The 21,944-nt window shown below is 43.1% G+C and overlaps 1 protein-coding gene and 1 pseudogene across 2 annotated transcripts in view; both read right to left on the bottom strand.

The window, feature by feature from the left end:
* TRMO (tRNA methyltransferase O) overlaps nt 1-21,944 on the bottom strand; it is a 116,429-nt gene that overhangs the window by 5,042 nt on the left and 89,443 nt on the right. The gene's annotated exons all lie outside the window — the stretch shown is intronic.
* On the bottom strand, nt 16,048-16,520 carry LOC128569708 (60S ribosomal protein L37a-like; annotated as a pseudogene).

The following is a 21,944-nucleotide window of genomic DNA, read 5'->3' as shown; positions in this document are numbered from 1 at the left end:
AATAAATAAAATAAAAATGAATATGTCACCGTCAGAAATGTAGCACACAAGAAAACAAGATGGCCGATCACAACTGCAAAGATCTAAGCTATTAGGATTAACAGAATAATTTTTAAAACTTTATTTAATATGTTTCATCAAGAAATAAAAGAGTCTCGGGCGGCGCCTGTGGCTCAGTGAGTAGGGCGCCGGCCCCATATGCCGAGGGTGGCGGGTTCAAACCCAGCCCCGGCCAAACTGCAACAACAAAAAAAAAATAGCCGGGCGTTGTGGCGGGCGCCTGTGGTCCCAGCTGCTCGGGAGGCTGAGGCAGGAGAATCCCGTAAGCCCAAGAGTTAGAGGTTGCTGTGAGCCGTGTGACGCCAGGGCACTCTACCAAGGGCGGTACAGTGAGACTCTGTCTCTACAAAAAAAAAAAAAAAAGAAATAAAAGAGTCTCAAAAATATACACAGAAGACTATAAAGACAACTAAGTATTTATAGATTACTTCATTCAACAGCAGCAGAATACATATTCTTCTCAAACTCAAACGGAACATTTACCAAGATGGACCACATTCTGGGCCATAAAATACATCTTACCAAATTTAAAATTAGAAAAATCATATCATTATTGCTCTCATATTTTAATAGAATTAAATTAGAAACTGACAACGGAAGTCTCAACTAATGAAAGAAGATAAGGAAATAAAACATATACAGATTGGGAAAGAAGAAATAAAATTGTCTTTGTTCACAGACGATATGATTGTCTATGTATAAAATCCCAAAGAACTGACCCAAAAGAACCCGCCTGGAACTAGTAATCAATTAGAACAAGGTAGTAGGATACAAGAGTGATATACAAAAGTCAATTGCTATCCTATATACCAGCAATGAACAAGTGGGATTTTAAATTAAAAATAAAATACCACTTTGGAAGGATATCGAATATGTCACCAATGTGAGTCCAGAATTTCTTCATTTGGGTGGGTGGTGGGCTTTTTGGTTAACATGGGAACAGTTTACTTACACATTATTTGGGGAGTAAAACATAAAAATTTGTGTCAGTGAACATCTTTTATAGCTATTACTTCAGAACCTCCTTGTACCTTTCCAGAAACATGTGTTTAACAATATTCATTTTGAAATTTCTAAGAATTATTCATGAAAACAGTATTAAAGAGTTTTAACATTCAAAAAAAATAAAAAAATAAAATACCATTTACATTAGACCAAAAAGAGATAATTAGATACAAATTTGAAAACGTACCTTATCTATATGAAGAAAACTACAAAATTTTCACAAAAGAAATGAAAGAACTAAAAACAAATGGAGAGCTATAATCATGTTCATGGTTAGGAAGACTGAATGTTGTTAAGAAGTAAGTACTTCTGTGACACACAATTATAAGAGGGACTTTACCTAACAAATGCAATCAATGCAACCTGGTTCTTTATACCTTCAATGAATCCCCAGCAATAAAAAATAAGAAAGAAAGAACTCCCTATTCAATAAATGGTGCTGGGAGAACTGGATATCCACATGTAAAAGACTGAAACTGGGCTCGGCACCTGTGGCTCAAGGGGCTAAGGAGCCAGCCACATACACCTGAGCTGGCAGGTTAGAATCTAGCCAGGGCCCGCCAAACAACAATGATGGCTGCAACCAAAAAATAGCCGGGCGTTGTGGCTAGCGCCTGTAGTCCCAGCTACTTGAGAGGCAGAGGCAAGAGAATTGCTTGAGCCCAGGAGTTGGAGGTTGCTGTGAGCTGTGATGCCACAACATTCTACCCAGGGCGACAGCTTGAGGCTCTGTCTCAAAAAAACTGGCCTTTCTTCACTCACAAAAATTGATTCAAGATGGATAAAGGACTTAAATTTAAGGCATGAAACAATAAAAACCCTCAAAGAAAGCATAGGAAAAACACTGGAACATATCAGCCTGTGGAAAGACTTCATGAAGAAGACTGCCATGGCAATTGCAACAACAACAAAAATAAACAAATGGGACTTCATTAAACTGAAAAGCTTCTGTACAGCTAAGGAGACAACAACCAAAGCAAAGAGACAACCTACACAATGGGAAAGGATTATTTGCATATTTTGAATCAGACAAAAGCTTGATAACTAGAATCTATAGAGAACTCAAATTAATCCACATGAAAAAAGCCAACGATTGGGCTGCGCCTGTGGTTCAGTCAGTAAGGCGCCGGCCCCATATACCAGGGGTGACGGGTTCAAACCTGGCCCTGGCCAAACTGCAACCAAAAAATAGCCGGGCATTGTGGCAGGCGCCTGTAGTCCCAGCTACTTGGGAGGCTGAGGCAGAGAATCACTTAAGCCCAGGAGTTGGAGGTTGCTGTGAGCTGTGTGAGGCCACGGCACTCTACTGAGGGCCATAAAGTGAGACTCTGTCTCTACAAAAAAAAAAAAAAGAAAAAAGCCAACGATCCCATATATCAATGGGCAAGAGACATGAATAGAACCTTCTCTAAAGAAGACAGATGAATGGCTAACAAACATATGAAAAAATGCTCATCATCCCTAATTATTAGACAAATGCAAATCAAAACCACCCTGAGATACCTTCTAACCCCATTGAGAATGGCCCACATCACAAAATCTCAAAAAACTGCAGATGCTGGCGTGGATGTAGAGAGAAGGGAACACTTTTACACTGCTGGTGGGACTGCAAACTAATACAACCTTTTTGGAAGGAACTATGGAGACACCTCAAAGAACTCAAGCTAGACCTCCCATTTGATTCTGCAATCCCATTACTGGGCATCTACCCAGAAGGAAAAAAAATCCTTTTATCATAAGGACACTTGCACTAGTCTGTTTATTGCAGCTCAATTTACAATCACCAAAATGTGGAAACAGCCTAAATGCCCACCAACCCAGGAATGGATTAATAAGCTGTGATATATATATACCATGGAATACTATTCAGCCATTTAAAAAAAAAAATGGAGACTTGGCAGCGCCTGTGGCTCAAAGGAGTAGGGCACCAGCCCCATGTCTCAGAGGTGGCAGGTTCAAACCTGGCCCCGGCCAAAAACTGCAAAAAAAAAATGGAGATTTTACAGCCTTTGTATTAACCTGGATGGAAGTGGAAGACATTATTCTTAGTAAAGCATCACAAGAATGGAGAAGCATGAATCCTATGTACTCAATTTTGATATGAGGACAATTAATGACATTTAATGACCTGGTAGGGGTGGGGGAAAGGGAGAGCAGAGAGAGAAAGAAGGAGGGAGGGGTGGGGAAAGGAAGAGCAGAAGAGGGAAGGCGGGAGGGGGGTTGGGCCTTGGTGTGTGACACACCTTTTGGGGGCAAGACAGGATTATAAGAGGGACTTTACCTAACAAATGCAATCAGAGTAACCTGGTTTCTTGTACCCTCAATGAATCCCCAACAATAAATTTTTTTAAAAAGGAAGGGAGGGAGGAAAAAGAAAAGAAAGAAAGAAGTCTAACTGGCTTATTGTACCCTCAATGAATCCCCAACAATAAAAAAAAATAATAATAAAAAAAAAAAAAAGAAAGAAAGAAGTCCTTCTCAGTTTGATGTATAGATTCAATACAATCTTTTTTTTTTTTGGAAACAGAGTCTTACTTTGTCACCCCCAGCAGAGTGCTGTGACATCACAGCTCACAGCAACCTCAAACTCTTGGGCTTAACAATTCTCTTGCCTCAGCCTCCCAGGTAGCTGGGACTACAGGCATCCACCACAATGCCTGACTATTTTTTTTGTTGTTGTTGCAGTTGTCATCGTTTACCTGGCCCTGGGCAGTTTTGAACCTGCCAGCCTCAGTGTGTATGGCTGGTGCTGTAACCACTGTGCTACGGGTGCCGAGCCTCAGTACAATTCAAGCAAGTTATTTTGTGGATGTTGACAACTGATTCTAAAGCTTATATGGAGAGGCAAAAGACCCAGAATAGCCAACCCAATATTGGAGGAGAACATAGTGAACTGACACTATTCAACTTCAAGACTTACTATAAAGCTATAGTAATCAAGATGACAATGTGGTATTGGCAAAAGAATAGAAAAATAGATCAATGAAACATAACAGTGAGCACAAAAATAGACGCATACAAATATAATCATCTGATCTTTGCAAAACCAATTTAATAGAGGAACAATCTTTTCCAACAGGGTACTGAAATAAATGGATATCCTTGTGCAAAAAAAAAAAGAATCTACATGCAGACATTACAGTCTTCTCAAAAAATTAACTCAAGAGGGAACTACAAAACTCTCAGAAGATAATAGGAGAAAATCTAGATGACCTTGGATTGACAATGAGTTTCTAGATACATCATCAAAGGCATGATCCATGAAAAAAATGAATAAGTTATTTTATTAAAATTAAAAATCTCTGCTCTGTGAAAATCACCGTCAAGAGAATGAGAAGACAAGCCATAAACAGAAAAAAAAATTTTCAAAAGATACATCTAGTAGAACAGTTTTCTGAAACATACAAAGAACTCTTAAAACTCAACAATAAGAAAACAATGCAATTTTTAAAATGGGCAAAAGATCTGAAAAATACCTATGAAAAGGCATACAGATGGCAAATATCATACATCATTAGGGAATTGCAAATTAAAACAATGATGAAATGCCACTACATATCTATGGAACAGCAAAAATCAAAAATACTGACAACACCAAATTCTGGCAAGCATATGGAACAAAAGAAACTCTCATTCATTGCTGGTGAAAATGTAAAATGGTACAAAAACTCTGGAGAACAATTTGGCAGTTACACACAAACTAAACATAGCCTTACCCTGTGAGCCGGTAATTGTGCCTCCTGGTATTTACTCAAATGAGCTGAAAACTTAGGTCTACACAAAAGCCTGCACACTAATATTTATAGGAGCTTTACTCATAATTACTGCTATGGTTTGAATGTTTTTGTCCCCTCCAAAATTCATGTTGAAACTTAATCTCAAATGCAGCACTATTATTAAGAGGTGTGGCATTCAGGTGATTGAGTCGTGAGGGCTTAAAAATAGGATTAGGTGCTCTTATAAGTATGCATGACAGTGGGAGTTTGCCCCTTGTGACCCATCAGTCCCTCCCATCACGTGAAGACACAACTTGTCCCTCCCCCTGGAGGATGCACTGACAAGGAACCATCTCCTCTAGAAGCAGAGAATACAGCCCTCATTGGACACCAAACCTGCCTGTGCCTTGATCGGGGACTTCCCAGCCTTCAGAACTATGAGAAATAAGTTTCTATTCAAAAATTTCCTAGTCTTAAAAAATAGCCAGGTGTCGTGGCAGGCACCTGTAGTCCCAGCTACTTGGGAGGCTGAGGCAAGAGAATCGTTTAAGCCCAAGAGTTGGAGGCTGCTGTGTGCTGTGATGCCACGGCACTCTACCCAGGGCAACATAGTGAGACTCTGTCTCAAAAAAAAAAATTAAAAAAGGACCTAATCTGTGATATTTTGTCATAGCAGCACAAATGGAGTAATGCTATGTGGACGCAGCCACGATATCCTTCGATAACTGAGTGGATAAGTAAATTGGTACATCTATGCAATAGCATATTATTCAGTGATTAAAAAAGAAATAAACCAGTAACCCATGAAAAGACATGGAGGAAACTTACGTGCATATTACTAGCTGAATGAAACCAGTCTCAAGGCTATCTACAGGATGATTCCAACTATACAACATTCTGGAAAAGGCAAAACTATGGAGGCAGTAAAAAGATCCCTGGTTGCCTGGGGTTGAGGAGAGGGAGGAATGAGTAGTGGAGCACAGGGGATTTTTCGAGTGGTAAAAAATATTCTGTATTACACTATAATAATGGGTATATGCTATTATACATTTTTCAAAACACACACATTGAAAATAAAAAGAGTGAGACCTGGGCAGCGCCTGTGGCTCAAGGAGTAGGGCGCCGGTCCCATATGCCGGAGGTGGCGGGTTCAAACCCAGCCCCGGCCAAAAAAAAAAAAAAAAGAGTGAGACCTAATGCAAACTGTGAATGTTAGCTGAGAATGAATGATGTGTCAATGTGGGTTGATCAATTGTAACAAATGCACCACACTAGTCGGGGAAGCTGATGGTTGTATGTGTCTTATGGGGTAGGGTCGTGGTCTGTGGAAGCTCTCTCCGCTTTCTGCTCAACTTTGCTATGAATCTAAATGGCTCTAAAAATAGAAAGTCTGTGAATTTTTGAAAAGTGACTTAAGAAGAAATGCAAGACCCAGTAGTGCTACAATCATCATGTACATTAAGTATTTTCACAAAGGAAACAGCAAACCCAAAAGATTTTAACAGCAAAATCTATCGAAGAAAAACGTCCTAATAGAAAATGAGACTTGCTGGTGGTCTAAATGTTTTTGTCTCCCCTCAAAATTCTATATTAAAAACTCTAAGTTAGGATAAATTATTAGATTTTTAAAGGAGTTTAATTAGTTTCTGAATACAAATTATGTTTTAAAAACTGCATTAATGTTCATCAGTAACAAACAAACATAAAACTCAATTTCAGAAGAGCTATCATTTTATGTTACGTAAAAAGACAAAATATTCAGAATAATTTTAATAAGATGTGTAAAACCTTTATAGAGAAAATAGATACTTTCATTGATAGACATTAAGGAAAACCTAACAAATTAATAAAGCATGTTTATGAATTGGAAGGTTCAATATTATACAAACTATTAGCCCCAGCCAACAATTTCTGGGAAAGAAGACAGAGAAACATGTTAAACTACATCATAAAAATATAATCCAGAATATGGAAAAGTCTACAAAACAAATAATACAGTTTCTTCAACAATAAATTGAAAGAAAAAATAAAAGATGTAGCAGAAATTTGTGTACTAAATGAGACATAAGACAACTCAAAACCCATCCCCCCAAAATTGGAAGAATAAAAACAAAACCACTGTAAATTTAAACTTTGAATTTTAATAAGTCATCAAGTTGCCTTTGATGATATGAAGAAATTATTGTTATTGTTTTTAGTACAATAGTATTGGGTTTTTTTCATCTTTTCGCGATATATGCTGACATACCTATGGATGAATTTGCATAATGTCTGGGATTTATTTCAAAATCATACAAAAATAGGGAAAGATGGGGGTCTGGATGAGACAGAACTGGACAGGATTGATGGTTGTTCAGTAATGGGTACCAGTGGGGACATCATACTATTTCTTCTGTTTATGTTTGAAGTTTTAAAACTTTAAATTTAATTAAATATATGCCAAATATACATAAGTTTTCCCTAATGCACTTTTTTTTTTTTTTTTTGGAGACAGAGTCTTAAGCTGTCACCCTACATAGAGTACCGTAGCATTACAGCTCACAGCAACCTCAAACTCTTGGGCGTAAGTGATTCTCCTGCCTCAGCCTCCCAAGTAGCCAGGACCACAGGCACCCTCCATAACATCCAGCTATTCCTTTTTTCTTTTTGTTGCGTTGTCGTTGTTGTTTAGCAGGCCCCGGGCCAGACTCGAACCCACCAACATCACTGGCACCCTACCCACTAAGCTACAGGCACCGCCTCACTTTTTTTTTTTTTTTGAGACAGAGTCTCACTCTGTTGCCCTGGGGTTGAGTGCTGTGGTATCATCAAAACTCATCACAACTTCAAACTTTTGGGTTCAAGAGATCCTCATGCCTCAGCTTCCCAAATAGTTGGGACTGCAGGCGCCTGCCACAATATCCAGATAATTTTTTCTGTTTTAGTAGAGACAGGGTTGCACTCTTGCTCAGGTTGATCTCAAACTCCTGAGCTCAAGTGATTGCCAGCCTCAGCCTCCCAAAGTGGTAGGATTACAGGTGTGAGCCACCACACCTAGCCAATCCTAACTCATTTTTTAATTCAGTACAATCTTAATCAAAATCCAATAGGGAGACTAAATAAATGTGATATATATGTTTATAAAATACTTGGAAACTTTCTAAATGATGCTCTTAAGCACACAGAAAGCCATTTATATGTATTGCTAAAGACAGATGATAAAACTTAGTGTAGAAAATGCTTATTTACATTTAAAAAAAGACCAACTCTGGCGTAAGAAGTTTTTGCAGAAGGTGAAGTATCAGAGAGATTAATCTAAGTGAGTGGTTATTTATTATCATTATTATTATTATTGTAGGGTTAGTTAACAAATTTTTATTCAAAAACCAAAAAGGGATGAGTATCTGGCTGCCTGATTTCTCAGTCCCATGTTTTGGTACTCAACTGGCTTACCCAGGGTCTTCCCCTTCCTGCATCTGACTGAGCTCATTTCTCCACTCCCACCATGGCCAATACTCACATGTCACTTACTTTAAAAGGAAGAAGTGCAGGCTTCCTAGAGCTCCCATGTGGAACTAAAGAAGCCTTAATTTCATGCTAATTTATGTACTTGACTTGGAACTAAGTGAGTGATTCTCAACCTTCACAACACGTACTCACCTGGGGAACTAAAACTATGCAGATGCCCAGCCCTCCACCCCAAATGATTCCATTTCCTTTGGCCTGAGATAGGGCTCAGGCATCTGCAGATTCTAAAACCTTCCTAAGCCATTCTAATGTACAGGTCTGAGAACAGGTGATGTAGATTTACAAAGGCGTGACTAGATGGTTGGAGAGTAGGAATATGATAGATAGATAGATAACTGGATCATAATAGATAAGTGACTGATGGACAGATGATGGCTTTTGGATTGATAAATAATAGATATATGATAGATTTTTATTTATTTATTTATTTATTTTTTATTAAATCATAACTGTATACATTGATATGATCATGGGGCATCATACACTCGCTTCATAAACCATTTGACACATTTTTATCACAGTGGTTAACATAGCCTTTCTGGCATTATCTCAGTTACTGTGCCAAAACATTTACATTCTACATTTACCAAGTTTCGCAAATACCCCTGTAAGATGCACCACAGGTGTGATCCCACCGATCCCCCTCCCTCTACCCACCCCCCCTTCCCACTTCCCCCTATTGTTAAGTTGTAGCTGGGTTATAGCTTTCATGTGAGAGTCTCAAATTAGTTTCATAGTAGGGCTGTGTACATTGGGTACTTTTTCTTCCATTCTTGGGATACTTTACTAAGAAGAATATGTTCCAGCTCCATCCATGTAAACATGAAAGAGGTAAAGTCTCCATCTTTCTTTAAGGCTGCATAGTATTCCATGGTATACATATACCACAATTTATTAATCCATTCGTGGATTGATGGGCACTTGGGCTTTTTCCATGACTTAGCTATTACGAATTGGGCTGCAATAAACATTCTGGTACAAATATCTTTGTTATGTTGTGATTTTTGGTCTTCTGGGTATATGCCCAGCAGAGGAATTACAGGATTGAATGGCAGATCTATTTTTAGATCTCTGAGTGTTCTCCATATATCTTTCCAAAAGGAATGTATTAATTTGCATTCCCACCAGCAGTACAGAAGTGTTCCCTTTTCTCCGCATCCACGCCAACATCTCTGGTCTTGAGATTTTGTGATATAGGCTAGTCTCATTGGAGTTAGATGATATCTCAAAGTAGTTTTGATTCGCATTTCTCTGATGATTAAAGATGATGAGCATTTTTTCATATGTCTGAAGGCCTTGCGCCTGTCTTCTTCAGAGAAGTTTCTCTTCAAATCCCTTGCCCAGACTGCGATGGGATCCCTTGTTTTTTTCTTGCTGATGCGTTTGAGTTCTCTGTGGATTCTGGTTATTAAACCTTTGTCAGAGATATACCCTGCAAATATCTTCTCCCATTCTGAGGGCTGTCTGCTTGCTCTGCTTACTGTGTTCTTAGCTGTGCAGAAGCTTTTTAGTTTGATCAAGTCCCAGTAGTGTATTTTTGAAGCTGCTTCAATTGCCCGGGGGGTTCTCCTCATGAAATACTCACCCAGACCGATTTTTGATAGGTGATAGATGAGTTGGATAAATGGATAGGCAGATAGGTAGATGGACAGTAAGTGGGCCGTTAGATTAGTAGGTCTGAAAGTCTGAAGAGAGGAAGAGAGAGGGAGAAGAAAGGAAGGAATTTAGGATGACACAGGCAGATTAGAACGAGCCATAGCTCAGTCCCTAAATGAATAAAAGAGTATGAAACAAAATTGAATGTGGAATAAAGGCCGAATGTGTCCAGCTAATGCAATTAAATTTGAGTTGTCTATTCTTTTATTTATTATTTTTATTTCAAACTCATACCCCCTATTCATTTCACAAAGACATTTGTGGTTTCTTAAAGGTTAGAGAATGGGCAGTGCCTATGGGTAAGGAGTTTCCTTTTGGGATGGCGAAAATATTCTCAAACTAGACAATGGTGATGATTGTGAATATATTTGCATTGTGAATATACTTGAACATACTTGATGTCAGTAATGTTAAATTTTATGTTACATGTTTTTTACCACAATAAAAAGTACTTTAAAGAAAGATGAATTTAAAACTAAGAGAATCAATTAGAAGGATCAGAGGATGTTGCCAGACAACTGGGATGAGTTAATTATTACCACCAATGCTAAATTTGTCTCAAATCTCCAAGTAGTTACAGCAAAAGGAGGAAAATCAGGCAGGCAATGAGATGTCCAATATATAGTCATGGGTTCTTTGTGTAGCAAGGCCTGTCTTCTCTCACTTTGCCTGTCTCCTGCGTCAATTGTATCATTTACCCCAAGAGGGCAGAAGTCAAAGTGGGAGTCTTTTGGAAGGTTGAACAGCCAAGAAAGGAGGATTTTCTCTGGCTGGGAGAGGCAAGTCTGAGCCAGCTCCTTCCCCATGGAGTAGAAGCATCTGCTCAGAGCCTGTCATTAGATGGCTCCTGAAGAATAGCAGCTCCTGCTGCTGTATGGCCTTGGCCTCCTGGAGGGCCTGAATGACTGTTTGTTCAGCCTGAGCCTGGCAGTGTCAGTCCTGACAGTGATGGCCAGTTTGGTATTATGTAAGGGGACCTGGCTTACCTGCCCGTAGACAGACAAAGTGGTTGATTTGACAGGCAAAACAGAGCCAGCCTCCTTGCTCCCAGGCAGCCATGGGGCTATTCAAAGCCAGGACCTGGAAGATTTTTATAGGTGCTGACATACAAGCTGGAATGCAGCAGAGACCCAGCAGCACTGACACCTGCGCAGTCAGGCATGGTGGGCCACTCTGGTTTCCAAGCAGGGCCCGTAGGGCTTTGGGTAGTCTCTACCCTATTCAGAGTGGAAAAAGAGACAGACCAGACAGGAGAGAAGAGGGAAAGAGAATTGAGGGAGAGGGCCCGTGGTTTCAGGCCTGAACTGTCAACAAAGCTCACCTTTGCCTTAGCCCTTGTTATTGTTCAGCGGGGGAAAGGCTGCAGGCCTCTCTCCTGGAAGGAAAGGACAGTGCTCCAGGGAGCCAGGATTGCTTGGCCCTCTGTTGCTTACCAGGCCACCCACATCAAGGCTGGTGGGGCAGGGCAGAGGAACATTTATGGAGTGCCCTTTTCATGCCAGGCACTAACCAGGACTTCTACCCTCAGTCACTTTAATGTCACCTTCACAGGACCCCATAAGGCAAGTATCCTGTTATCTCTATGTTGCCCATAAAAAAGGGGGTCACAGGTGGCGTCTGTGGCTCAGGGAGTAGGGCGCCGGCCCCATATGCCAAGGGTGGCGGGTTCAAACCCAGCCCCGGCCAAACTGCAACAAAAAAAAAAGGGGGTCACTACAAGGGTAACTTCCCTAAGTCACACAGATGGGATCTGAACTCAGATCTCCCAAGCACCTGAGCCCATGCTCTTTCTTCCTGAATTAAGCCAGTTCACCAGACCTACAAGGTTCTAGAACCACAGCTTATTTTCCATCAGAGTGACTCTGGCACTTTCCAGCTCCATGACACTGGCCATGTCCTTGCTTCTCTCTGAACCTAAGCTTCCCCACTGGCAATATGATAGGAGTTGGTTACAAAATATAAATGGGACAGAGGTGAGGACACGTGGTGGCTCACTGGTGGTAGGGCAGCATCTCTGGCTAATCTTCATCACCAGACTTTTTGATTGTTCTCAAAAACTGCCCCCACCTCCAAAGGAGTTTGCCAAATTGATGGAGAGAGAACTTTATCTGACCCCCTTTCAGGACTCTAAAAAGTGCATTCTCTGCCCAGAGTCACAAGCAATGTGAGAGCAGAACTGCACCTGTCTACCTCCTAAATGGCTGGCACAGAGGCCAGCACTTAGTAAGGACTCAGTAACTGCTGTTGGAATGAGCAGGTTGCCACAGGCTCATCACATGCTGTGATGAGAAGGTCTAGGAATCAGAAGACCTGCTTCTGGCTCCACCATCAACTCATGATGTGGCCTCGGGCCACTTGCAGGCCCTCTCTGGATCTCAGTGATTCCATTTATAAACTGAGGGAGGCGGCTTTGGTACTCTCTAGCAGCCCATTTCAGCTCTAATTTTGTGTGATTCTGTAGGGTTAAGAGGAAAGGAAGATCACACTTTCTGCAGCCCACACTCCCCCTACCCACAAAAAGCTGAAACTATATTTTATAGTTTAGTTTATAGATGTGACTATATTTTATAGTCACATCTCAGGAGTCAGAAAACATTTTAAATAAATGGCAGATACAGAATCTGTGATTTAATCAGAATCAGAAACATGCTGAGCAGCCAGATCCTTCAATCTATGGAACAGACTCATGTATGTGTGCATCGCACTTTACAGTTTGCAAAGCACTTCCCCATGTTATTTTATTTAAGCCTCATATGGCCCTGTGAAGGCAGAAGTCAGCATCTTGTTTTACCGTCCACCAACTCATGTCACAGGGATAAAGCGACTTGCCCAGGAACATACAGGACAAAGAACAGAAGGGCTGAGCATGAACGGAGAACCAGGCTCCTGACCCCAATTTTGGCCCTCTTTCCTTACACAGCTCACCTGCACACAGGCTGGGAGGAGATGAATGAATTCGACCAAAACACATTTTGGAGACTCACAGGTTTACCACCTGGATGGAAAACTGCCCAGCACCATGGAGCATTTTAAAGTCAAATTTGGTAGAAAGGTGCATGTGCTGATGCCAGGTGGCCATACAGAGTCAGCTGCTCGGAGGCAAGAGGCCAAGCCTGTGTTGCAGGCATTCTATGTGATCTCAGTGCAATAGCTGCAAGGCTGGGCCATGTGCATTGCAACTGAGATGCTGAAATACTGCTATGGCCACAGATGAACAGCCACTGCCCAAGCTCCCTGCCTTACTCCTACCTTGCACCTTTCTCCCTCTCCCACACTCACCCTCTGGCTGCCCTGGTTGTCTTGGCCTTTCCCTGGGATGCTCTGATCACTCTTAAGATCCTGACACTAAAGGGCTAAGGCCCAGCACCCAAGGGCACCCTGTCCTAGCAGGCTTCTATTCTGATTGGTCCAGTACATATATTCAGATTGGTCAATACACCCTGCTATGTTGGGTGTTAAATATTTTTAATATTGCTCCATCAGGCTAGAAGAGACCTTGGGGAATGTCCTAATGCTTCTCAATCATTTTGAATATGAGAGTACTTCCTAGACAGCTATGAATTCCAAAGTGCTCACAAGATGCACACATACATGTAAGGTGGAACTATCAATACTTTTTAGTAAACAGTGATGGAGAAATTTTATGTTCAAAAAAATTTCAGTGTTTACTTAAGGAAAAAGTACAGAGTGAGCTAAGAAAAGTATGAATGCTCAAGAACTCCAACACTTAGTAATGTAATAAAAGAGAAGAAGTGAGTAAAGGACTAAGAAAGAGTGGTGAGAGAGATAAAAAAAAACAACAAAAAACAGGTAAGCCAAGGGAAAAGGTATTCTGCCTGGCAACCTGAGAGTTATGTGCCCATGCACTGATTGGCCACTGTGGTCATAGGGTTGGTATACTGCAACTGGAAATCCTATTACAAACCCTTCTGTTCCCAAGTGAGGTATCCTGGACAAACAGTAAAAATCTACCACATATAATCTATTCCATACACTATGATATGTTCCAAATAAATTAAGAAAATAAATCATCTAAAATCATAGAACACAGGCTCGGCGCCTGTAGCTCAGCTGCTAGGGCGTCAGTCATATACACTGGAGCTGGTAGGTTCAAATCCAGCCCGGGCCTGCCAAACAACAAGGACAACTACAACAACAAAAAAAAATAGCTGGGCATTGTGGCGGGCGCTTACAGTCCCAGCTACTCCAAACTACCCAGAGGTTGAGGCAAGAGAATCACTTAAGCCCAAGAGTTGGGAGTTGCTGTGAGTTGTGATGCCATGGCACTCTGCCAAGGGCAACAAAGTGAGACTCTGGTCTCAAAAAATACATAAATAAATAAAATAAAAAATAAAATCATTTAACACAAACCTACTATGTACGACTTTGTAGGAAATATGCATATTAAAAATCTAAAAGGAAAAACACAAAAATGGTAATAATATATATTATAGTAATGGAAACATAAATATTTTTAAAATCTCATTTTCCAAAATTTCTATAATGTGACTATATTACTTTTGTTTTAAAATAGTTTTCAAGGCTTGACGCCTATAGTTCAAGTGTCTAACATGCCAGCCACATACACCAGAGCTGGCAGTTTCGAATCCAGCCCGGGGTTGCCAAACAATGATGACAACTACAACCAAAAAATAGCCAGGCATTGTGGTGGGCGCCTGTAGTCCCAGCTACTTGGGAGGCTGAGGCAAAAGGATCGCATAAGCCCAGGAGTTGGAGGTTGTTGTGAGCTGTGAAGCCACGGCACTGTACCCAGGGCGACAGCTTGAGGCTCTGTCTCAAAAAATAAAATAAAATAAAATAGTTTTCAAATTTTGTAAAAATGATCAAGAATAACATACTTATCCCAACTATAAAGAAGTAATGATTTCCTAACAACTGAATCAACAGAAGAAATTACAAAGGAAAATATTGAACATATGACTATACAAATTTTTTAAAACATACAATCAAGCCTGGGTGCAGTGGCTGAGGCCTGTAACTCTAGCACTCTGGGAGACCGAGGCGGGTGGATTGCTTGAGCTCATGAGTTGGAGATCAGCCTAAGCAAGAGTGAGACCCTGTCTCTGCCAAAAATAATGAAAAACTAAAGCAAGAGGATCTCTTGAGCCGACGAGTTTGAGGTTGCTGTGAACTGTGATGCCACGGCACTCTGCCAAGGGCGACAAAGTGAGACTCTGTCTCAAAAATAAAAAAGTATACAATCAAAATTAAAAGAAATCAAATGCATCAATGCTATACATGATATACATGTTTCATAATATAAGCTTATTAATTTTTAAAAAATCAACCATCCAGTGTAAGTGGGAAAAAATAACTAAAAGACAACTGATTTTCAACATAGGCAATTCAATGGAAAATAGTAATTTTTTAAAGAAATGGTTCTAGAACAAATGGGTAGCCATACTGAAAAACAAATCAATCTCAACTCTTATTATACCATATTAAAAAATTAACTTGAAATAGATCATTAACTTAGACATAAGAGCCAATACTTCTAGAAAACAACCTAGAATATTTTAGTGACTTTATGTTAGGCAAAGATTTCTTAAATAGGGCACAATAAAAAACACCAACTAAAAAATTTTAAACTCAGTAAGTTAGACTTCACCAAAATTTACATTTGCTCTTCAAAAGACCCTGTTACAAAATGAAAAGCTGAGCCACAGACTGGGAGGAAATTATTTACAAAATATATATCTATCAAAAGACTGGTATAAAGAATATGAAGAATTCTTAAAATTCAATAAGAAGACAACCCAATAAAAAATTGGCAGATTTCACCAAAGAAATCTTTCATCAAATTTCTTTGGCCCAAAGAAATACAGGCAGGCAATATGCATGTATTTGTGTAAAGATCAACATTATTTGTGGTAAGCATCTTCCAAGATGACCCCCAATGAAACCCACTTCCGGTAATGACAGTCTGTGTAATCCCTTCCCTTTGAATATGGGCTGGCTATAGTGACTTCTTTCTAACAAAAAGAATATGAATAAAAGTGATAGGAAGCAGCTTCTCAGATTAAGCTAGAGAGCCTGGCTTCCACCCTGTGCTGTTCTCTCGGGCTTTCTTTCTCCTATGAGGATACTCAGGCAGCCTACAGAGAGGTTCACATGATGAAGAGCCGAGGTCAGCCTAAAGCCACATAAAAGAGCTGGAAGTGGATTCTGTGGCCCCAATCCAGCTTTGCTATAATCATAGTCCTAGCCAACAATCTGACTGCAACTTTTTTTTTTCTGTTACATAAATTAACCCATTTATTAGTGGCTTGTGTTGTCTGAAAAGGGAGAGCTTCTATTGGTCTTTCAGTTCCTTCAGTCTTCTAATCGCAGACTTTACAATAACAGCAGAAGTGGTGTTATAGTTTCAGGCGCCACCAGCTACTGTTTTCATGCAGGAACCACAGCTCGTCTCTTCATCTTGGTTTTGCCACAGAAGGAGCAAGTGTACTTGGTGTGCTGGCTGATTTCAATCTTCTTCACCATTTTCCGGAGGGGGACACCATAGCGGGTCCCCTATTTACCGACAATCCCAACCTTCTTGGTGCGTTTAGCCATGTCACCACAAACCAGGCCTGAAAGCTGACTTCAACTTTTTTTTTTTGTAGAGACAGAGTCTCACTTTATGGCCCTCGGTAGAGTGCCGTGGCCTCACACAGCTCACAGCAACCTCCAACTCCTGGGCTTAAGCGATTCTCTTGCCTCAGCCTCCCAAGTAGCTGGGACTACAGACGCCCACCACAACGCCCAGCTATTTTTTTGTTGCAGTTTGGCCGGGGCTGGGTCTGAACCCACCACCCTCGGTATATGGGGCCGGCGCCCTACCGACTGAGCCATAGGCGCTGCCCTCAACTTTTTAAGATATGTTAATTTTGTTGATTACAAGGAGGTACAAGATGCCCTTGGAGACAATGTGATAACACTATATCAAAATATCAAGAAACATAAAAATGCCTGTGGCCATAAATTTTGCTCTTAAATATTCACCTTATGGATATTTCAAAAGAAATACAGAGCTCTTTATACAAATACATGAACAGCAGCTTCACCTATACCAAAGATACCGGGAACTACCTGAGTGCCCAGCTACTATAAAAGGGTCAAGTCAACACTAGACCATTTCATTCACAATTACAGATGAGAAACAAGAAGGAGCCATATTTAGCTATGTTTTCAAAATAATGCAAATGTGCTGTGTACAAAGACTACAGAACTGTACATACACTATGGTTACCCCTACACAAACATACATACATACGCATAAGAACACGAAGGACCAAAAAAATAAAGAAAAGAAAAGAAAAGAAAAACCTAGTCGATGAATGATCGGTAATTGGCACATGGGGGACTTTTTTCTTCCTGGTTTGTCTCTCATAATGTTACAATGTTTTCATAACAGTTTTTAAATGTCTTCTTGTTGGTTTTGGCTCAGTCTCCCAACCCAGTGATTTTTTTTCCAAGCCTTAAGTCTGTCAGCTCCCAGCACCTCCTTGTGGTCAGCCACAGCCCAATTAGCTTGCCTTCTTCTAAAAAATCATTGATAAATGCTGGCCAGGCCTAGGGTATGGTGTGAAGGATGCTCCCCTTTTCTTCTCTTGGTGGAAATCTTCCTCATTGCTCCTCTGTTTAGGTTATTTCAATACCATAAATGATAAATTCTGGAAACCCCATTTCCAAGGGAAGGGTACTAGGAGGAAAAGTGAACCTGGGGAGAGAGATGATGCTACTTACCTGAGCTTGGGCCGTCTTGCTCACCCACTGGGTAAAGCTGATGTCAATTATCTCTGGCCAGCAAATGCTCTGATGATCAGAGGCAGCTCCACAAACCAGAGATGAGAATATAGTAGGAAGTCAATGAGAGGGTGAAAGCTTTGAAATCACAAGGGACAGAAGCCTACAAAAGCTTTCAGAGGGCACTAATATGATTCCTTCAATAGTTAATCACTGGGCCCCTGCTCTGTGTAAGACAGTCTTATAGGGGAGACCCCACGTGCTCAGAGAGCTGGGGGCTATTGGGACACTGACTCCACTTGGCAGCTGACTGACGGCCTTTCCCAAACATTGTCAATTCCACCTTGTGGCCATTTCCAGAGAGATCTTTCTTCTCTTTCCTCTCACTTCTCTCTATCCCCACAACCCTTGCACACATCCAGGGCTTTGCTACTGTGTTATTGTGCTGACCCAGAGCCAAGTTCCAACAGTCCTTTGGTCCTACTACCTGAGGACAGTTCATCCTGGCCAGAGCTCAGGGAAGGCAAGGAGACATACACATCACCCACCCAGGGTGAGACCCCTAGAGGGACCCCAAAAGCAATCTCTCACCTCTTCCCACTCCTGGCTTATGTTCAAACCCACACCAGGAGGGTAAGCCCAGTTCCCCTAGCCAGCCCCAGGACTCCCTAGGGTCCTACCTCACTGCCTGATGAGCACAGGGAGGATATGGTTGCTTTTAGGAGTGAAGAAAATGTCTCTGAACCTACAGAAGCTGGGCCCTAACCCAGTGCTGAAGCTTCCCCTGACCCTCCTGCCAAAAGGATGGGCCAGATTTGCCCAGGCAGACATGAGAATTTCATGCAGATCCAAGACCCTAAGTTTCCAAGACACTCGGGAGAGAGGCTTCCCCTGTGAGACCCTCAGACCCCAGCCCAGTAGGGCCAAGTTAGCCAAACTGCCCCTCTGACACAGCATCTTGTATCCAGGTCCCAGGAGCATTCCAGGTACCCTGTACCTGAACCTAGGGTAAGAAGAACCTGTTATGAATCTGAATCTCCCCTCCTGCCCACTTACCACTTGTGAGACTCCTACTTCTGGGCTCCTTTGCAGCTCCCACATGCCTAGATAACACGTCTTTCCAGTTACCATGTCTTCTAGATCCAGGGTCCTGCCTGTTCTCCTAGATGTGCCCCCAGTGCCCACTTGGTGACAGGCCTGAGACTTGCTCTCAATCTCCTGATACACGAGTGAATTTAATGTACATGAAGTGATTAAAACAGTGTCTGCATATAGAATAGTTATGCCTTTGTAAATTAGTATTAGTAACCTACACAACTCTCTTATGACAGTACTATCCCCATTTCATAAATTGAAAAATTGAGGCTCAGAATGGATAAGTGACTTGTCCAAGGTTGCTTAGCAAGGAAGAAACAGAGATCGGAACTGACCCGAGACCCTGAGTAACAGGTTCTCACAGGAAGGCCACACTGTGCTCTGTGCTGGTGACTTAGGTGCTTGGTGTCATGGAGCCTCATTTCCCACCCTTGAGAGGTGCAGAAACAGTCACATAACCAAATAACTATACAACAAGACATTTGACGAGCATTAAAATCCAAACAAGCTGGGGCAAGCTCAAAGAGAGCGTTGACCTACTCCACTTCAGGGAAGACTTCAGGTAGGAGGGGACCTTTGAGCTGAGAAGAAAGGGGGCCAGATTTTCTATACTTAGGTATGAGTGTATGCAAAGGAACCAAAGAGTAGGGTGTGAGAGGAGGATGTACTCAGGCAGTGAGGAAAGGGAAGACCAAGAGAGAGGAGGGGTGGAAATGGGGCTCGTTGTGTAGGGAGGGCCCTGAATACCAGGCCCAGGGAAGGCCAAGACGATGGGGGCCCCGGGGGATTGTGGGCAGCCCTGCGATTCAGGTTTGTGCAGAGACAATCAGTGTGAGCACCTGCGCAGGTGGGTGGTAGGGAGGCTTGCCTTGTAAAGAGAGCTGGTGCCCTGTGACCAGTGTCTTTTCCTCCAGGCCAGGCCATGCAGAGCTGAGGGAGCTGAGGGCCCTGACAGGTCAGCTTGGGCAGAAAGGCAGAGGATCACTATTCCCACCGGCTCCAGAGGCCTGCAGGATGAACGCCCATCTGTCCTGCTTTGCCACTTTCTGCACCATCCTCCAGGAGAGAAGAGGTTGGTATGGGCAACCTAGACGTGGCTGGAGTGTGCAGCTGGCCCCTTATTTCCCTAAGGAAGCCCTTCGTCTTCCTTCCTCCTCTCAGCCCTGCCCAAAGCCTTCTAGCCCTACCTTCGTGAGGTCAGGTTGGGAGTGACTGGGGAGACACCCCAGAAAGGCAGGACACTCCAGCACATATTTGCAATAGAGGCAAAAAAAAAAAAAAAACCTGACAGTGAAACAAAGATATACACTCCCAGGCACTGCGACAGAAAAGAGACAAAAAAGGTTCGGCCCCTGTAGCACAGTGATTACACTGAGGCTGGCTGGTGCGTTCCAACCAGGCTCCAGCCAGATAAACAACAATGACAACTGCAACAAAAAATAGCTGGGTGTTGTGGCGGGAGCCTGTAGTCCCAGCTTCTTGGGAGACTGAGGCAAGAGAATCACGTAAGCCCAAGAGTTTGAGGTTGCTGTGAGCTGTGACACCACAGCACTCTACCCAGGGTGACATAATGAAACATGTCTCAAAAAAAAGCAAAAGCTAGGGGGGAAAGGAGGTCAGAGGACAGCTGGGCTCTCTGCCCTTTGTATAGAGGCCCAAGTGTATTCCAGTCTCTGAGGCATCTCCCCCATGCCACCACCTGCCTCACAACCTACTCACAACGTGGGTGCTGAGCCAACCCATTGGTGGGGGTCAAAGGGGAATCTAGCCCTGTGACCCCTTCCGGGCCCCACCACAGAGGTGAACAGATCCAATGGGAGGCCAGAGCCAAGTTATTGCCTCGTCCTGTGCCTCTGGTGGCTGAACTAGAATCCGGCCTGGTGTGTCTCCCTGGCTAAGGGTAAAGGAGAGGAACCACCGGCTCTTTAAACATTGTCTTGCAAACCAAGGACTCTTCTCGCCTCACCCAAATGAACATCCGCAATCTCCAGCGCAAAGTCAGGGCTTCCCGAGAGTCCCAAAGCCTCGTCAGAGCTCAGACCCAGACCCAGAAACCTGGACATTTCGTGAGGACTGATCCTGTGCCCAGAATCCCAAAATCTGACTGCCACGTACCTGCTGGCGTTGTTGCAAAAAAAAGAACGCGAAACACCCCCGTAAGCTTTGGGCCACGGCTCTCCTAGGAGTGTCCACCGCCACAACCCAGCTCCCTCCTGCCGGCTGGTCCGCGCGCGGGTTGAGCAGACGCAGGTGGAGCTCGGGTCAGGACGCCGGCCGAGCGCCGCCGAAAGCGGGGAGCTGCCCCAGGACCGGAGCGAGGCCGAGGTCCAGCTCCCGCTGGACTCCGCCGCTGACTCACGGCGCGGTGGGACCAGTCCGCACTCTCTGACCGGGTTTCCGCTTCGTGCCTCCGCCGCCGTGGAGCTTCTGAACGTCCAAGCCCGCTCCTGCGCCCCCAGCTCCGGGGACTTGGGGTGCCTCGTAGCCTCGCGAAGGCAGGGCTGAGAGGAGCGCGAAGGGCGAAGGGCTTCCTCTGGGCGACCCCGGAGGCGGGTGGCGGGGTCCCAGCATATCCGGAGGTGGGAAGCCGGGGCTCCCCTTTCCAGGCCGCCTTTCCTCCATGCAGTCCCAGGGCTGACTAATTCTCCGTTCTCAACGTTTAAGCGAACGAACCAGCGGTGACAAGGCGCAGAAGCTCGGTGGCTCCCCGACTGAGCTTCGGGAGTCCTTTCCTTCGTCCTTTGTTGAGAGCCAAGAGTCGACTCGACAGGGTGGGGGTGGAGGGGCTCTGGGATTTGAAATTCCCTGCTGGGCCACAGAAAACGTTTTACTCAACCGCTACTACTTGGAGAGGGGCATGTCCTCTCAGACTGGGAGTGAAACGGGCTGAAATTTCCCCCAGTGTTTCGCCTTTTTTCCACATCCATGTTCTGCCATGAAACAATTTAAAAGACTCACAATCACAGTCAGTGATGTGTCCCACCCCATACTCTCAGCTCTGCGGGAGAGAGGAAAGATGGGGGGGGCTGAGGTTAAGGGTGTCTCAGAGCTGTGGGGAGGATAGCGGGCGATCTGGAGTGGGAACCTTCACGACGCCGGTTCCTGCTGTAGGCAGATGTCTGCGGTAGTCGCAGGACTAAGTGCGACTGGTGCGTG

This window comes from Nycticebus coucang, chromosome 2 (assembly GCF_027406575.1).
Source record: "Nycticebus coucang isolate mNycCou1 chromosome 2, mNycCou1.pri, whole genome shotgun sequence".
Taxonomy (NCBI): domain Eukaryota; kingdom Metazoa; phylum Chordata; class Mammalia; order Primates; family Lorisidae; genus Nycticebus; species Nycticebus coucang.
This window is presented reverse-complemented; position numbering and strand designations above follow the sequence as displayed.